Source organism: Lissotriton vulgaris, chromosome 1_2 (genome assembly GCF_964263255.1).
Source record: "Lissotriton vulgaris chromosome 1_2, aLisVul1.2, whole genome shotgun sequence".
Classification (NCBI taxonomy): domain Eukaryota; kingdom Metazoa; phylum Chordata; class Amphibia; order Caudata; family Salamandridae; genus Lissotriton; species Lissotriton vulgaris.
This window is the reverse complement of record NC_141686.1, coordinates 350,160,846-350,179,746: the sequence shown is the minus strand read 5'-3', so window position 1 is coordinate 350,179,746 and position 18,901 is coordinate 350,160,846. Positions and strand designations below refer to the sequence as shown.

At 47.4% G+C, this 18,901-nt stretch overlaps 2 protein-coding genes across 2 annotated transcripts in view; one reads left to right on the top strand and one right to left on the bottom strand.

Moving 5' to 3' along the window:
- LOC147736767 (uncharacterized) overlaps positions 1–11,770 on the bottom strand; it is a 141,649-nt gene extending 129,879 nt beyond the window's left edge. Inside the window, exon 1 of the mRNA XM_086952694.1 lies at positions 11,584–11,770. The gene's annotated coding sequence lies outside the window, so the exon portion shown is untranslated. The remainder of the gene's footprint in view (positions 1–11,583) is intronic.
- A 400-nt stretch (positions 11,771–12,170) lies between these two features.
- LOC147736766 (uncharacterized) overlaps positions 12,171–18,901 on the top strand; it is a 54,934-nt gene continuing 48,203 nt past the window's right edge. Inside the window, exon 1 of the mRNA XM_086953472.1 lies at positions 12,171–12,209. The gene's annotated coding sequence lies outside the window, so the exon portion shown is untranslated. The remainder of the gene's footprint in view (positions 12,210–18,901) is intronic.

Sequence of the window (18,901 nt, the reverse complement as noted above, 5' to 3'; positions counted from 1 at the left end):
TGCCGGGTGGGCACCGGCTCTTTAAAAAGGACAATAAATCGAGGTGGGCGCTCGATCTTAGGGCGGCAATGTCCCTGGCAGGGTGGGCACCTGCCAGGGGACTTTAAAATCGGCAAATAAGCGGGGTGGGCTCCCGCGCCGCAAATAGGCAAAAAGGGGGATCCCCATGCTGGGGAATCCCTCGAGAGCGGCAATTAGGCGGCCAAATGCCGGGTGGGCACCGGCAGAAAGATACAGCGCTCCCAAGGGCTATAATAGCAAATAAAGCGCTTCCAGGCGCTTAGAGGCCCACAAGTACAGCAAAAGTCCTCCAAGAATTACAGCAGGCAGGGGGGGCAAGGGTGGGCCCAGAGCCAGCTCACTGGGTCTCCAGGCAGGGAGACAATCCAAGTGGCGGTCCTCCTGGCCCCAGCAGCAGCAGCCCCCTCAGGCAGGATCCTGGAAGAGAACAACATCTGTGGGGACACAGTCCCATTTTTATACACCACATTCCTTTGTCTAAGGGTGCAGGGTGGGGGAGAAAACAGTCGCAGCTGGTTTTGGAGCACTCTTGATGGCTCAACCACCCATTTCATTCACTGGCAGGGCTAGGGTCATCAGTCGCACCACAGGGGGCGGAGCCAGCATTGTCTGGGGAAAACCCAGCCTCATTCAGGACACAGGTACACTCCTCCCCAGCCATCAGCATGCTAATCTCCCACTCACCACTGGGCAGACCCATCCAGCCTTCCTGGAGCCAGGCTCACCAGCCAGCTCCAGCCAATCACACGCCAGGTATATTTTACACTAATATGCCAACTCCTAGAAGTGGCATTTGTATACAAGACACACTCATGCCACATACATCATTGCAAAGCATTCACTCTCACGAGTTCGCACATATCAAATTCGAACCTGTACACCCCACACATCAGGAACTAGCAGGGACACATACATTCCCCATGCATTCCTATGGGAGGGCAGGCCTATCTCTTCACATTATTATTATTATTATTATTATTATTGGACATTTATAAAGCGCCTGGTTACGCCACCGGCGTGTCCCCGCGCTATGGTAAGTGGAAAAGCCGCCCCTCCCGCCCTTAAAGAAGTCTACCTACTATATAAATGGGTTTTGAGTTTTTTTCTAAACATGGTCTCAGACGGTTCCAGGCGCAATTCTAAAGGCAAAGCATTCCAACACCTGGGAGCGAGGTATCTGAAAGATCTCCCTCCCATGCGAGCCTTCCTTACTCTCGGAACCTTTAGTAACCCAGTTCGGGAGGAGCGAAGATTGCGCGTGGGCTCATACCAGGTCACCAGACTCTGAAGCGGAGCAGGAGCTTTGCCGCTCAAAATGCGATGACATGTGGAAAGAGCTTTAAACTCCACCCTTTTCCCCACAGGGAGCCAGTGCAGTGCCTGAAGCGCTGCTTTAGAGGGAGATCTCTTAGAGAGCCTTAGAACTAAACGCGCCGCGGCGTTTTGCAGCACTTGGAGGCGGCCCACGACCTTGCCCGTGGCCCCCAGATACAACAGATTCCCATAATCTAATCGCGATGTGACAAGGGCGTGCACCAACGTCCTGCGAGCCGCGATCGGGAGGAGATCTAATACCTTCCTTAAGGTTCTCAGAACGCCGAAGCACACCCCTGCCACCCGACCAATCTGGGGGCAAAAGGCCAAATCCACATCCAGCCACACTCCAAGGTTCCTTGCCTCCTGACATGGGACTGGGACTTCTCCCAGGCAGGGGGGCCACCATGCCGACGACCAAGCAGACGGCCCTCAGAGTGCACACACATTTTCCACTGGGACACAGAGAAAGTGCGCAGAACCCAAAAATCACCATCACCAGGTCACCATTACAAGCAAAAAGTCTAGGGGTGAACCCGCCAGAAGGGCCAAGTCCAACAGCATGCATTTGGAACACACAGCGGAGGGGGAAGTTTTTAATGACTTACTGAATAATCTGGACTTATCATTGTCAATGGCATTGAGGGATCCCTTTAAGCGCTTTGAGATCCCATCTTTTAAGGGTCATGGGAAGGGTACCTTCATTGATTATGTTTTACTTTCTGTGTCAATGTAGACTTTTGTGGACTCCTTCATCATTGAACACAGTGAATTCAGTGATCATAATCCACTGACTGTACATTTGAAGGGCCTCTGGGTGGGCAAGGAAGGACGGAATTGTACCACTGGTAGGCTGAGCACCACTGACGGTAGACAGCGTCTTAAATGGTCTATGATCACACCAGACCTGTTGTATAAAGACATTAAGGATAATTGTACCGAGGAAATTACAAAATGTACTCAAGAAGGGGCGGAACCATGCCAGGTTCTAAGTGCTTTTCAAAATATTTCAGACAAGGTGTCTCAGTTGATGTTAGCTCCAGCAAAGCGTACAGAGATCAGGGGACCAAGATGGCTTAACCATGACTGCTCTAGGGCATCATGTAACTTAAGGATAGCCCTGGCAGCAAATCCCAGAATAAAGGAGAATATTCATCAGTGTAGGAAAGAATACAAATCCGTTATTAATAGACGCAAGGAATTTTTAAGAGAAGAGGCATGGAGTGAGATTCTCGACCCCTCTATTTTGAAGTGTAGCTCTGAATTCTGGGCGGTAGTAAAAAGACCTTTTTTGGTCCAGGACCCAGGGGATGGTCTGGAATGCTGCTTAACAAAGGAGGAATGGAAAACACACTACACGCAACTGTATGGTTGTACGATGAATGATAATTTCAATTTTCCTCCTTGCAATAGCTGTGATCCTATTAGGTTTGATAGAGGTGAGGTCATTGAGGGCATAATGGGGCTTACAGCTGGGAAAGCTCTGGGTCCTGATGGGATCCCGCCAGATTTATATAAGTATGAGCCCAGCTTTTGGGCAACCATATTAGAATCGGTCTTTAACGCAGCTGCTAAAATTGGCTGCCCACAGTCATGGGGGGTATCAACGATTGTCCCAGGTTTTAAGAAGGGGGACAAGGGTAGCCCTCTTTGTTATAGAGCTATTTCACTAATCGATTCCATGGTTAAAATAGTGGGCAGAATCCTACTGCAGAGGCTCTCTGACTGGGCGTTGGAAAACGGTATTATGTCCATTTCTCAGTACGGCTTCTGCAGTGGACGCTCTACTATCACACAGTGCCTTAACCTCTTTCTAATATTAAGCAAGTACACTGTTGCCCAAAAGGGTACTGTCCACCTTGCCTTCATGGATCTGTCTTCAGCTTTCGACTGTGTTAATAGGGGAAAGCTGTGACAGTCCATGAGGGAAAAACCAAAGTAAATGATGGACGGAGCGTTGACAATACAAGCACTCACCCCCAGTCAACTGATCTGGGTTTAATCCATCACCGTTCTTTAGCCCACTCTGCCACCCCAGTTCAGACATAGCAATATGCAAATCAGTCTGACCCTGTGCCTCATGGGAACAGTCCAGCCCGAACTGCCAAGCCATGCCTTCCCTGGACCGGAAACAAGCTACCGAGGACCGGTTTCTGGCATTTCAGCCGTCTTCAGCCCGGCTTGCTTGAATCCAGTGGCAAAGTGAGCAAGGGACTCACATCTGAGCATACCCTGCCAACTTATGGCGAACAAAGAAAAACCAAAGAAAATGATGGACGGAGCGTTGACAATACAAGCACTCACCCCCAGTCAAATGATCTGGGTTTAATCCATCACCATTCTTTAGCCCACACTGCCACCCCAGTTCAGACATAGCAATATGCAAATCAGTCTGACCCTGTGCCTCATGGGAACAGTCCAGCTCGAACTGCCAAGCCATGTCTTCCCTGGACCGGAAACAAGCTACAGAGGACCGGTTTCTGGCATTTTGGCCGTCTTCAGCCCGGCTTGCTTGAATCCAGTGGCAAAGTGAGCAAAGGACTCACGTCTGAGCATACCCTGCCAACTTATGGCGAACAAAGAAAAATCAAAGGAAATGATGAACGGAGCGTTGACAATACAAGCACTCACCCCCAGTCAACTGATCTGGGTTTAATCCATCACCGTTCTTGAGGGACAAGGGTGTTGACAGTGGGATTATCAACTTCCTTGTTGATCTACATAGTAACACTAGTGCTAATGTTAGGTATTCTCAAGAGCTGTGTCCAACGGGTAATTTTAATATTGGGAAGGGTGTGCGTCAAGGATGTATTCTCCCCCCCTTTCTTTTTAACTTTTACATTAATGAGCTAGATAACGTATTGCAGAATGTAAAGGCTGACTGTCCCAGAGTCGGCAGGCGAGGTATTCCAGTCCTTTTATATGCAGATGATGCAGTTTTAATTTCTAGAACAGAGAAAGGTCTCCAAGCTTTATTAAATGCTTTTAAGAATTTTTTGACGGACAGAGACCTCCTGGTCAACAACTCTAAATCCTTCATCATGCAAGTTGGCCAACAACCAAGAAGGAACTTCTTATTTAAAATAGATAACGTTGCAATCCCCATCTCGAAGTCATTCTCTTATCTTGGGGTCCTTTTTGATTCCAAACTTAGTTGGGGTCCACATCTTGACAAAAAGAAAAGGGACTTAGTAAGGGTGAATGCTACTATTTTTAACTTTGCGTCAAAACTGGGGAACAAACCTAATAATGCCATGATGAAACTCTACAATGCAAAATCAGTGGCAACTGCCGTTTACGGCAGCGAAATATGGGGCTATGTGGCCGGTGAGCAACTACAGATTGCTGAAAACTCATTCATGAAACGTCTTGTGTGTCCCAGCAGGCACATCTAATTTTGTAGTACATGAAGAGCTAGGGTCGCAATATCTATGTGATATTTTTTCTTTACGCCCGTTGACTTGCTGGCTAAAACTGTGGTTGAATCAAGATATACCACTGACCCACCTGATTATGAGAGATTACCTGGATAAGGCAATGGGCACACTCTGGATAAAATATTTGAAATCAAACTTCTCAAGGCTCGGCCGCTTGGACTTGTTTGAGCACCCGAGCAGGATTGTAAAGGGTGATGTGGAGGCAGTTAAGCGTGCCTTCCTTGTGGACAGAAAGCTTAAAAGAGAAGGAGAGGAGCTCCTAAAACCCAGTGTAAGAAAATTTGCTATGTTAAAAACAGGTGATACGATGGAGCCCTATTTGATGGGCTCGTTGACTTCCCATGAGAAGTTCCTGCTAACGAGGTTCAGATTAAATCTCTTTCATCATCTGCTGTTTAGACCAAAAAATTATGCTTTTATTAAACCTACCGCTCCCTGTGGCTGCGACGGTAAGTCTCCACAGGATATGCTACATTTTATATTTTTATGCAAATTTTATGAATACCCTCGCAAACGCTATCTGGTAGATCTTTTAAAGAAACTTAATTTTAACCAGATCAGACCAGCATTATTGTATCTGCAACTTTTGCACAGTGACAGTATTCTTCAAGTTACTGAATTTTTAAAACTGTCTATTAAGCTGAGAAATTGTTTGGACCAATGATGGTATCTTTGTCGATTTGATTATCTTTACTAATGAATTTGCTACATATGGAATTTGCTGTACCCTACACTTTTGCATTTTATCGCTCATGTTTTATAACTATTGTGTGTTTTAAAGTGTCTTAAATTGTCTATATTGCACATGTACTTTTATGGTTTGAATCAAAACCGAATAAAGTCTCTTTACTTTACTTACTTTACTTGGTTGGAAATGACAAGGTGCCGCACATGACAATGCGGAATGAATGCTTTTTGCAACGGCAGGTAAAAAACTCAAGAAAAATGTTTAGGTTCACAGCAATGACCTAATGTTTAATTTACATACTGCATGATGATTTTAATGCAATGTCTCACGATGTATCTCCCAACATTGACTAAACAAGTCTGTTTTTCCAGCTCCGAGAACGTTCAAACACCTTGAATCTGTTGTCACTGTCTATTACGTAGAGGTGTGTCACATGATATTGTATAAACACTGTGATTTGCATTGCACTCGTACTCGTGTACCAGGAGGTTGCCTCCGAAATGCGCCGAGTGACTTGGCTTAAAATAAAAACACACTGAAAAGGAATACTTGTGGCCCTGGCATCGTTTGTGGGATACCGGCAAACCGATTGTTGTTGAGATTTGGGGTTTGCGACCCCGCCAAGGCCCGCCACTGAAAGCGGCTCGGATTTAGCTGTAGGTTTACACATATATATAGAAGTTGAGATGGACAAGGCAGGGGAAGAGAAATAAAGAGAAAGTTATTCGATTTTCACAAATGCGATGGCGAAAATCCTGAGATCGGTGCTTTGAATTTCTATGCTGCAGCAGGAATGCCTATTGTGAAAGGGGATATATTTGTAATTACAAACATTTATATACACTTTCAAGTGCTTTATGTATACGTCTTTTTATTGCAACATTGTGCACTAGTCCACTAAACTTAGAACACATAACCAATAACAAGATTTCCTGCAATAGGAGTAACAAGCTGACTGAACAGCCACATAAAACCTTTTTGCAAGGAAAAATATAGACTCAATCGCAAAAAGAAATATCTTTATCAATGTTTGTTCAAGCTTCTTTGATAGTACTTGGCTGGTGGACTCTAGTCAGCTTGGGCTTTAGATGCTTTTGCCGGCCACGGGTTCTGAAGGCTTAACACGATTAAATATTTTTGGGGCATCAGACGGACTTCAATAACCCTAAAAGCAGTAATACATTCAAGTGTATTCCAAATAGGGAGCCCCAAATATGTGTTGCCTGGGCCCCACAAATCATTAGTATATCAACGAACTAGAAGGCAGCTTCATATGCTAGTTATGAATAAAACAACCACTTCACTTTAGGGAACAAAGTCCGGATATCAAAGGGTTCAATGTACAGAACTGTGGAGAAAGGTGCTTAATAAAGACATGCATTCTGAGAGTAGAAACTAATATTGTTCTGTAAAAATATGCTTTTGCTTCCTCCTTGTATCAAGGAACATGAGCATAAACCTGTCAACCGTGTTGGGATTGGGGTGAAGTGTAATAAGAACAAGGAGTATCCCAACTGGTATTATTCATAGGCAATTAATAAGGATATGCATACAATATTATCCACAAGGAGACTCTATTTGATTATAGCATGTGCTCATGGCATCATTTATATAAACAGTAAATTTGGAAAGGAAAAGTAAATTACAGTTGTAACAGCACTGTACTACATAAATAAAAAGCAACTGTGGCAACCCAAATTGCACGTGGTGCTCGTGGTTTGTGAGTGAAGACCGAAGTAGTGACTCAGGTGACAATGTGAACAGCGTGGGCGGCGCAAGGTGACTGGTGCAGAAATATATACAGTGAATAATTGGCACAGTATGGTTCCGGATGGTTAGAAGAGTTAGTTTTGACTTCAATGCAATTTTACTGTTCGTGAACCACTCTGTGTAAAGCGCCTATGGCTGCGCTGGTGTGTCGATGACGTTTCGATCCACATGAATTGGGATCATCATCAGGACTGGGTTGGGTTCGAAGGCAGTGCTGGATCGGTGGCCCGGGGTCATAAATCGCCATAGTCTGGGATGTCTGTGGGGTGGCGGTATCTGCGACCGATCAGCTGAAATCCGGCCTTGGAGTCGTCATGCGCTCATAGTGTGATGTAATGGTTGCGTTGTAATGGTTGTTTCCCATTCTGGATATAAAGGAGTTAAGACCACACACTGAGGCCACACTAAATCTTTGATGTATTATAACAAGGTCACAATGTCACCCCCTTGCACAGTACAACTCAAGTCCTGAATTTCCGCAAGGATACATAGCATTCTGGCACACGTAGCTTGGATCTAAACACTGTTATTATGGGTGTTTAAATATCATAATGCACAAAAGCATTGATTTATTTGAGAACTTGGTGAAAAATGACTTGTCGAAAATCAATTTAAAAAAATTCAACAAACATTGTAACATTTCACAAAAGGATCGTGACACTTTGAAATCTTTGGCCAATAATCCTAAAATTCGATGTGCTAAAGCTGATAAGGGCGGCGCTCTCGTTATCATGAACACCAGTATGTATTCACAACGTTTACTGGAACACATCTCCGATGCCGACACTTACATGGAACTTGGTAACAACCCCACTAAGGAGTTCCAAGAAATATTATCTAACATTTTAGATAAGGCTCATCAAACCGGCATCATTCAAGAACGCACCAAAAAATATCTCCTGAGAGAATTCCCTAGAAGTCCTAGAATTTTCATGAGCCCGAAAATACATAAGAATCTCTCTGACCCGCCTTTTCGCCCAATTGTTTCAACCAAAGGATCTATTCACGAACCCACAGGCAAGTTCCTAGACAGGTACTTGCAACCTCTGGTCATCAAATCCACAAGTCACATTAAAGACACTACCGAATTTCTCAATAAACTCTCATCCATCAACATCAATAATGACGATTCACTTATTCTATGCACTGCCGATGTCAGTTCTCTTTACACCTCTATACCTCATCAGGGAGGTATCGAAGCCGTTGAGCAAGCGTTACTCCAGAGTGATATTGATCCCAAAATGCAGACATTTCTAATGGAACTAATGATTTACACATTGTACCATAGCTACTTTCAGGAAGATGACAAATGGTATCTCCAGCTGACGGGAATGGCGATGGGTAATTGTGCGGCTCCATCCTACGCCAATATATATATGGAACAGTTCGAAAAAACACATATCTATGACAACACTGGATTCTATCAAAACATAAAAATGTACGTAAGGTACATAGATGACCTTTTTCTTCTCTGGACAAACACACAAGACCAGCTCATTGCAGCCTTAACGGACCTCAATTCTAAGGATCCTCGCATCCAACTCACATGGCAGACAAGCCAGTCAGAAATATCTTTCCTCGATGTGCAGGTGAAAATTCAAGACCAAAAAATTATCACTGACTTACACCGTAAAGCCACTGACCGCAACAACACGTTGCATTTCCAAAGTTTTCACCAAGGGTCTTTGAAAAAACATTTACCCTTCTCACAAATGTTGCGTATAAAAAGAATCGTATCCGAACAAGACACATACAATCGCCGCATCAAGGAGATGCACCAACGCTTCTTAGACAGAGGTTATTCTACTGAAGTTCTGAACACAGCCGAAACTCGTCTGACTAACATCACCAGAGAACAGAGCTTAATTCAGACTGCCAAACCACCGACGCAACGCATGGTTCTTGTGTCTAAATTCTCCACGGCAACCCACCAGTTCAAAAGAATCATTCTGAACCATTGGTCAATCTTGCAAATTGAACCAGATTTTCGGAATATTTTCAATGATCTTCCCTTGTTCGCACACAGCCGTGGGAAAAACCTCAAAGAAATTTTATCCACACAATCTTTGACTCCACAAAAATATAAGGGAACACAACCATGCTTAAATTGTAATAACTGCAATTGCATAATCAGAGGGAACCAGATAAAACACCCTATGAAAGGCAACGCCATTAAACTTTGTGTCAACGCCACTTGTGACAGTATGAACCTCATCTACGCACTGAAATGTCCGTGCGGAAAACTTTACGTTGGAAAAACGGAAAGGAAAATCAAAGTTCGTATCAACGAACATAAATCCAACATCCGAACCAAACAGTTAAAATCCAACATTGCCATGCACTTCCAGGAATCTCATCACACAATCACACAGCTGCAATTCATTGTTTTGGAATGTGTCACCCGCAGAGAAGGGGTAGACAACCGCAAATTACTTTTGCAGAAGGAACTAGAATGGACCTTTCGTTTACAAACACTTAAGCCACATGGACTGAATGACCGAGTAGAATATAGTTGTTACCTTTAAGCTACATGTGCCTTACCTCTTGCATTGCTCTTTGTTCCATTCTGTTAATTTAACTTCATGTTTTTTTACCACAGGTTTTTTTATATGTATATTTTTTTTATATGTATATTTTTTTATCCCTACTGTACCTCCAGTAACTGTTTACTGTGCATTTACTTTACTGTTTACTCTACATCTGACATTTAAATCTCCACAATCCTTCATCTATTTCCTTCACTATTTTTCCCTGTTCCATCATGGCCCCCACTGGTTTCGTCTCCTCTTTAGTCTGTTTTCTATGTCTGTATCAGTTATCCCCGGTCCACACACCGGCTGTTTCACTGTTCGTGAAGCTTTTCCTATCCGACCGCTTCGGCGCCGATTTGAGTAAGTTTACCTCACTGGGCAGTCCGACTCTAGGACTTGATGTCACCGCTTAGCGCACTTGCGTTATTAATGTTAGTCCGACTTTAGGACTTGATGTTACCGCTTAGCGCACTTGCGTTATCAATGTTATGCTTCTTGCACGCTAACGCTGATTTCTATGCTGTTCTTCAGAACCTGGTGTCATCGTTCTAAATCACTCGCGTTTTTAAAGTTATTTCTTCGCACCACCTGGTTTGGGACCTTTACGTTACTTTATTTCTGTGGAACGTTGATATTTATCCAGACACCCTCACATCATGTTAACCCTCTATATTCCTACGTTTTTCACCAGCTGATCTCCTTACTCTTTAATCTGCACCTAGTAGCTTTACCACATCCCCGCCGCATGTGTCACGATTTTCACCCCCTTTCTTTTCAGCCACAGTTCTCTATATACTCCCCCCTGACCCGGGCTTTTTTCTTTTTTTTTTTTTCTTCTTTTCTCTCCAGCTTCTCCTTGATAAAGGGCATGGAGCCCGAAATGCATTGGAGTTTTCTTCGTTTGTATTCATGATATGTTGATAATATCATATGAATCATTGAACTTTGCCTCACTAATAAGGGTACAACAGTGAATAAACCCTTTATCAAATAACCTTTTGAATCATTGTTATGAACTTTCCGGAGTGCCTCCTACGGGGGATGTAATCGCAACCTGTGTGCTTACACTTTCTCATTGATATTGTATGGTGTTTGACGGTAACACCGCCCCTGAGAGCACCCACCCTGAGTAAATATACACTCACGAATCCGGTACTACTAGTGCTGTGCACCTTCCTCATCTATTTAGTGAGGTCAGTACTCCCAGGCAGCACCCCTGATGATGGTGTGAGGTCAGTACACCTTCCCCCTGCTGATGGTGTGAGGTCAGTACACCTGTCCCCCTCCCCCTGATGATGGTGTGAGGTCAGTACACCTGCCCCATCCCCCCTGATGATGGTGTGAGGTCAGTACACCTGCCCCCTGTGCCCCCTGATGATGGTGTGAGGTCGGTACACTGGCCCCCTGCACCCCCTGATGATGGTGTGAAGTCAGTACACCTGCCCCCTGCACCCCCTGATGATGGTGTGAGGTCAGTACACCTGCCCCTTGCACCCCCTTATGATGGTGTGAGGTCAGTTCAGCTGCCCCCTGTGCCCCCCGATGATGGTGTGAGGGCAGTACACCTTCCCCCTGCACCCCTGATGATGGTGTGATGTCAGTACACCTTCCCCCTGTACGCCCTGATGATGGTGTGAGGTCAGTACACCTGTCCCCCTCCCCCCTGATGATGGTGTGAGGTCAGTACACCTGCCCCCCTGATGATGGTGTGAGATCAGTACACCTGCCCACTGCACCCCCTGATGACGGTGTGAGGTAAGTACACCCTCAGGCTGTATTCACACCTCTTAGGTTGTACGATGGTTGTGATAGGCTCACTTACCCCTGCAGTGTCTACAATTGAAACTGAAGGTAACTGCAGCCAGGGCTCCTCCTTCCACGGGACAGACAGGCAGACCCTCAGGATTCCTCCTTCCACTGGACAGACAGACAGAACCTCAGGGCTCCTCCTTCCTCTGGACAGAGAGACAGATCCTCAGGGCTCCTCCTTCCACTGGACAAACAGACAGACAGACCCTCAGGGCTCCTCCCCCCCTGGACAGGCAGACAGACCCTCAAGGTCACTCTCCTCTGCAGGAGGTTGGGGCTCGCTGCTGGTGCTGACTCTGCCCCTCGTGACCCAGACACTATCATACTCACAAGCCTGAGGAGAGCTCGGCAACATCCGGTACAGACGCTGACTCTGCCGATGCTGACCCGAAAGCAAACATTATTTAGAGGGAGTGGGGCGGGGCTTATGGTATCCTGAGGGGAGGCTTCATTCAGCCTCCGCTGCTGGTGCTGACGCTGCCCCCATTGACCCAGACACTGTTCACCTCTCAGGCCTGAGGAGAGCTCTATCGGCTCCGTTTCTTCTGCTGACTCTGCCACGGGTGACCCGGAAGTGAAACTGTCATTAGTTTCCAACAGCGAAGGAGAAGAGAAGAGACCCCTGAGAGAGGAGAGAGGGTGAGACTTAGAGGAGGGCAGAGGGGGGGTGAGGGGGGGAGAGGAGGGAGGAGGAGGGAGGAGGGAGGAGGAGGGGGGAAAGGAGGGAGGAGGAGGGGGGAGAGGAGGGAGGAGGAGGGGGAGAGGAAGGGGTGAGGGGGAGAGGAAGGGGTGAGGAGGGGGTGAGGCGGAGGGGGCAGAGGGGGAAGAAGGAGAGCAAGGGAGAGAGGAGGGGGGAAGACTGAGATGGGGAGGGGGCGAGAGGGAACGGAGAGAGAGGGTGAGACTGAGATGAGGGGCAGAGGGGGTTGAGGTGGGGAGAGGAGGAGGAAGAGGGAGGAGAGGAGGGGGAGGCGGGAGAAGGAGGGGCAGAGAGGGGGCGAGGGGTGAAGAGAGAGTGTGAGAGTGAGAGGGGGGCAGAGGGGGGGCGAGGGAGGGGGGCGAGGGGCAGAGAGGGGGTGAGAGGGGGCAAGGGGCAGAGAGGGGGTGGGGAACAGAGAGGGGGCACATGGGGCAGAGAGGGGGGCGAGGGGGGTGAGAGGGGGAGAGGCGCAGAGAGGGGGTGAGGGGCAGAGAGGGGGGCGAGGGGCAGAGAGGGGGTGCAAGGGGCAGAGAGGGGGGCGAGGGGTGAGAGGGGGCGAGGGGCAGAGAGGGGTAGAGGGACAGCGAGGGGGAGAGGAGCTTTTATGTTCATTCTTCATGTTTGCAAACATGTTAGCTGTTGCATATGTAGGAGCTAAGCACCAAGGTTTGTGGGAAAGGTGATGGTGTGACCATGTATTATACGGGATAAAGTACCACCTGGAGCATATCATAAGATTATTGCAAATAACCTCAGTGTTCCCTAACCTTATAAAGGAACTCTGCCTTCCTCGTTCCTCTTTATGGTTATGGAACACCTTGTTGACAATATCCTTAGAAGGTGCATAAGGGGGTACTTTATCCCTAATATATTTCCACTGAATATGGTTAAAGTGAAGTTGTAGATGGCCTAGTTAAAACACCTGAATGGGTCTTTAAATAAAACATTAGAAATTCACTTAAAAACAAGGGTAAAATGCATATATGGTTAAGACTTAAAGCCGAACAAACTCCTGAAATTTGCAAGTTATGGTTAGAACCACAATCCGTCAGTCATACTACGGTTGTGCAAACCCCAACTCAGTATGTGAGGTGTGATGATGCGATTACATTTTACACAGTTAATGAGTTTGCTAAAGGCAGGATGCTGCTGTAGGGAGATCATGGCTACTTTTGTCTGCCCATAAAACAATTAACTCTCTTTACTGAGCTAGAGGTGCGCTCTGCAACTCCTGGCCTGTCGTTTGGTGCCGGATTTCAGCGCGCTCTCGGCTGAGACGCGAAAGTTACGTTTTTTCCTGCTGTTGGATTCGGGCTCTTCTCAAGCCCCCCCCGCCCACTCCCCTCCCCCCCCCTGGATTGGAAGCGTTCGCTCGGCTGAGTGTGAACGCATGTGTTTCAAGACATTCTTTACCGGCAGTAGAGGGCAAGGGCAGTTCTTCCCGGAGGCTTGCAGGACACTGAGTTTTTACGCCCCTTCTCAGTAACTCTTTCCTCGGAGGTCCGGTAAGCTCAGTGGATTAACTGAGTTTCTTTGACTTGTTTCTTTTGGTTCAGTTCCTTAGTACTTTAAGAGCTCTCTGATTTTTCTGCGGCTCTATAACTATTTCCTTTCCGTTCCATTTGGAGGAGCTTGTGAAACATTTGGGTGCTCAGAACTTGTTACAGGACATTGTTGTATATCTTGACAACCAAGGGGGATCTGTTTTCAAATCATACCGGGCTAAGGAGGGGAGCAGGCGGACACACCTTCCCTCACCTGCTGCTGGGGCTCTGACGCTGCTCGTTCCCCCTGCCGCCGTTGTTTCCAGCTTCACGGCCGCAGCTGGGGGGAACTACAGCTCCCAGCAAGCCCTGGGACAACATCCTGCACCGCGCACGCATCCTGAGGACTAGCGCGCCCGGAGGCGCTTAAATTGAGGAAGCTCCCTCCGCGTCGCGGACGCGCGCAAAGGGCGGGCCCTCTGTGGCCCTCAGAGGCCGGAAGAGGCAGGGCAGGGACACTTCACTTGTTCCTTGCCTGCTTACCGCTGGAAAAAAAAGGTACACCTTTCAGACCTTTTAGACCCCGAACAGTTACTGCCTCGAACACTTTGGCTAACGCTCAAAGACTACCGCGGTTACCATGTAACACGTTGGTCTAGCGCAGGAGTTTGTTCTTACCACTTAAACAATCCACATTATGACTGGTAAAGAAGTTTTAAAAAATGTTTTCTCCCAGGGGGGGCCTCGGAAGGGGACTCTGGACAACTACCTAACTAGGGTAACATTGGAAATTGATTGTGAATTGGAGAGAGTTGAACAAAGTCCTTTAATAGAAGCTGCACATAGTTGCCAATCCCCTATGATGGTAGCAGACCCTACTGGATGAACTTCATCTGCTATGCCAATGTTGATGAGGGAAACAAACAATCAGGTGCCCCATCCGTACCTAAAGCAAGTCATCCGGGAACCCCTCTTTTTTCTCCAGCAAAAGTCAATACTCATTCGATAACGAACCCTCAGACTCCCTCTGTCAAAAGAAAGCGCAGAGGTGCCAAACAAAGGGGTAGACTAACAAAAAAACAAAAATTGTACTCTAGTTCCCCCCCCAGTCATTAGCAACACCCCGAAACTATCCAGGGCATGTTCAATTCCAAATTCCCCCTTATCTACCATATCATCTGTTCTACTGGCCCAGATCGAACTTCTTGTCAAATCCTTAATATCCCCACTGGTAAAGAGAATCAAGGTAATAGGGGATAAGGTCATTAGTATAGAAGAGACAATGAAGGAGAACACGAAACTCTTAAAAAGATTGGTAGGATCAAAGCAGGTAGAACCTCTAGTCACTACTGATGTTCCCAAAATTTTGGCACAAAGCACTACTGCCCCATCCCAGTTAGTTGCCCCAGTTAGTTGCCCCAAAACGCCAATAATATTAAATACTTGGTACACAACACCAAATTTGGTAGTTCCGCAGAGCACAGTCAATAGTGTAGGGCCTATAAATGCTCCCACGCCCATAGAGGGGACTTTTCCCAACCATGGCTATATGCAAAGAAAGTTTACCTATATTGACCTACCGCCGGAGGCCGCTCCATTTGTGTGCATTCTCTCAGGCGTGCCCAAACTAACTATTGGTAAGATTGAACGACAAGCGGAATTGGCAAATAAGGTATCTTTCTGGCTAACCAAGAACAGGCCCCTTCCTCCAAACATCGAAGGAAAAATTTTAAACGTTCGAAGGGTGAAGTGGTTGGGACCTCTACCTAAAGATATAGTGGGTGACCTGATCATTGTAAACTTTAGGGATCCCCGCGTTGTCCCATATCTGCAAGGCTGGCAGCCACAAATAGAAGACGGCCCTATAGTTACTAGGGAACTGAGAGACTTCTATCCTAGAACCGTATACTTGCCCCCTGTACGTTTAAACGTAGAAAAGAACCACTGTAGAGGCAATAGAGGCCATATACCCACCAACTTTAACATACCCATCAGTAATCATTTTTTCTGAATGGCCTGTTAATAACGACTTGAAGCCTGGGGTTGGTCTTTACTTGAATAAGTTTTACGAACTTTGGACTCCCGTACATTCTGAAGCCCATTTGTAACACCCATGAATTTATTGTCTACACTAGGAGAACTGCGGAGGAGACAGTATTAAGTGTGGAAAAGCCTCCATGAATAGATTGTTTTCACCAAGAGACATTGAGGGTTGCATCTTTTTTATAACGAATGAGGTTTTTATTTATTTTTCTTCCTTTTGTTGTATTAACTTTATTCTTTGATACAGTATTTCCCTTTTTATTATGTATTGTAATGAATGTATTTAAAATTTTGTACTGTGCTTTTATGGTTGCTTTGTTTCAACCGAATAAAGCTTATTGACTGACTGAGCTAGAGGTTGGGATGGTGGACTCACAAGTGACACATAACCAATCACTTTGTGTATCTGTCTACCATGAGGTGGTGTGCACTCCTGGAGAACCCTGCAGTGGCAACAACATCCCTGGTCGGCCCTACTGTTGAGGCTGAATTCAGACTAGGATTTTTCTAGCAGGAACTGGAGATGACTGCATCTTACTCAGTGCAACTAGAAACACAGTTCCCTCTCTGGACTGCGCATGTCTGCTATTCTCAATGAACACACCACACCACTTGCATCTGACTATTAAGTGTGATTCCGGCCAGTAATTCCTCCCATGAATAGCGCTATTTCCAGTTCCTCAGCCTGGAATGGCGACGAACAAGGAAGGACAGGAGCTACTGGCCTCCTTGTCTCATGCAGAGTCCCATAACCAGGTATGTTCCTGCACAGGAAGCATGCAATCCTGTGTGGAAACAGAGAAGAGTGCAGGGATACATCTTAAAACTATTTTTATTATTTGCCTATTTAAAGAGCTTTGCATTTGCAGTTTTGCCTTTATGTTCTGCAAGTTCAGTAAACCTGCCCCCTGCACACCCTGATGATGGTGTGAGGTCAGAACACCTGCACCCCCTGATGATGGTGTGAGGTCAGTACACCTGCACCCCCTGATGATGGTGTGAGTTCAGTACACCTGCATCCCCTGATGATGGTGTGAGGTCAGTACACCTTCACCCTGCACCTCCTGATGATGGTGTGAGGTCAGTACAACCCAGGCTACATTCACACTCCTTAGGTTGCAGATGTTTGTGAGAGGCTCACTTACCTCGGCTGAAAGTGAGGGTGCCTGCAGCCCGGGCTCACAGGAAGAGAGGGGACGAGGCTGGGCTCCACTGCTGGTGATGACCTTACCCCCGCTGACCCGGACACTGTTCTACCTGCAGGCCTGAGGAGCTCAGCAGGATCCGGTACTAGAGGAGACTCTGCCACCTCGGACCTGGAAGCAGACATTGTGAGAGGGAGGGGGCGGGGTAATGTTGTCCTGAGACGAATGCTCCCTTCGGCTTCCGCTGCTGGTGCTGACTCTGCCGCGATTGACCCGGAAGAAGGAATGTGTTGGTGTTATGTTACTTTCAGAAAACAAAGAGGCTTTAAACATCCTCCGCGCGGAGCTGCCTCCGGTCACCCGGAAGTGAATCTATTCAAGAGTTACAGATAGTGTTGCCATATTGGGTGACATTTTTTCCAATTGGGAGGGAAAAACCCATGCCTGGCTGGGGGGCAAATTTTTGGGCTACTATTAAGCGTGTGTGTTTTTTGTGGCTTGGGCGTGCGCCGACCACGATGAGGACGTGGCGTGCGCCTATCACAGTGGCCAGACAGTCCGGTGACAAATGAGCTCGCTGACATCAGAGCAGCACAATGCTAATCATTGGCAGAGGACCCAAGACCACACCCACACTCGCGTGCATTGTGAAGTGCTGTACAGCCAAGACACACCTTGTCTAGTATCAATGTGAGTCCCCAGGGACACAGTTGAAAGTTCAGTTATGGTTCTGGCTCAATGCGTTAACCCCATCAGGGGTAACAAGTGCTATATGAATGCAAACCTTTCTTCCCACTCCAAATAACTGACTAATATCCACCACTCAGATTACTTTCACATTTCACCATATTAATTCACCACTAGTCCTTTATGGGCTTCCGAAGTAGCGCGCTTCAACACCCCATTGGGAGTAACAAGCGCTATCTAAACACAAACCTTTTTTCCTCCTCTATCCTTCCGAATCCAAATAACTGACTAACATATCCACCACTTAAAAAATGTACATGCATGTTTAACTATAGAGGGGACGTGATTCCAGAGGTGTAGGGGGGAGGTGAGTCCAGGGGTGTAGGGGGAAGTCAGTCTAGGGGGGGAGGTGAGTCCAGGGATGTAGAGAGGAGGTGAGTCCAGGGGTGTAGAGGGGAGGTGAGTCCAGAGGTGTAGAGGGGAGGTGAGTCCAGGGGTGTAGAGGGGAGGTGAGTCCAGGGGGAGAGGGGAGGTGAGTCCAGGGGTGTAGAGAGGAGGTGAGTCCAGGGGTGTAGTGAGGAGGTGAGTCCAGGGGTGTAAAGAGGAGGTGAGTCCAGGGGTGTAGATGGAAGGTGAGTCCAGGGGTGTAGAGAGGAGGTGAGTCCAGGGGTGTAGAGAGGAGGTGAGTCCAGGGGTGTAGAGAGGAGGTGAGTCCAGGGGTGTAGAGGGGAGGTGAGTCCAGGAGGGGAGGGGAGGTGAGTTCAGGGGTGAAGAGGGGAGGTGAGTCCAGGAGTGAAGAGGGGAGGTGAGTCCAGGGGTGTAGAGGGGAGGTGAGTCCAAGGGGGAGTGGGTGAGTCCAGGGGGGAGTGGGTGAGTCCAGGGGGGAGGGAGGAGGTGAGTCCAGGGATGTAGAGAGGAGGTGAGTCCTGGGGTGTAGAGGGGAGGTGAGTCCAGGGGGTAGAGAGGAGGTGAGTCCAGGGGTGTAGAGGGGAGGTGAGTCCAGGGGTGTAGAGGGGAGGTGAGTCCAGGGGTATAGAGGGGAGGTGAGTCCAGGGGTGTAGAGGGGAGGTGAGTCCAGGGGTGTAGAGAGAAGGTGAGTCCTGGTGGAGGGGGGAGGTGAGTCCAGGCGTGTTGAGAAAAGGTGAGTCCAGGGGGTGGAGAGGGGAGGTGAGTCCAGGGTGTAGAGAGGAGGTGAGTCCAGGGAGGGAGGGGAGGTGATAAGCAGCTGTCTCCAAACGTTCATAGTGGCATAGCCTCGTCATTCTCAAGCCT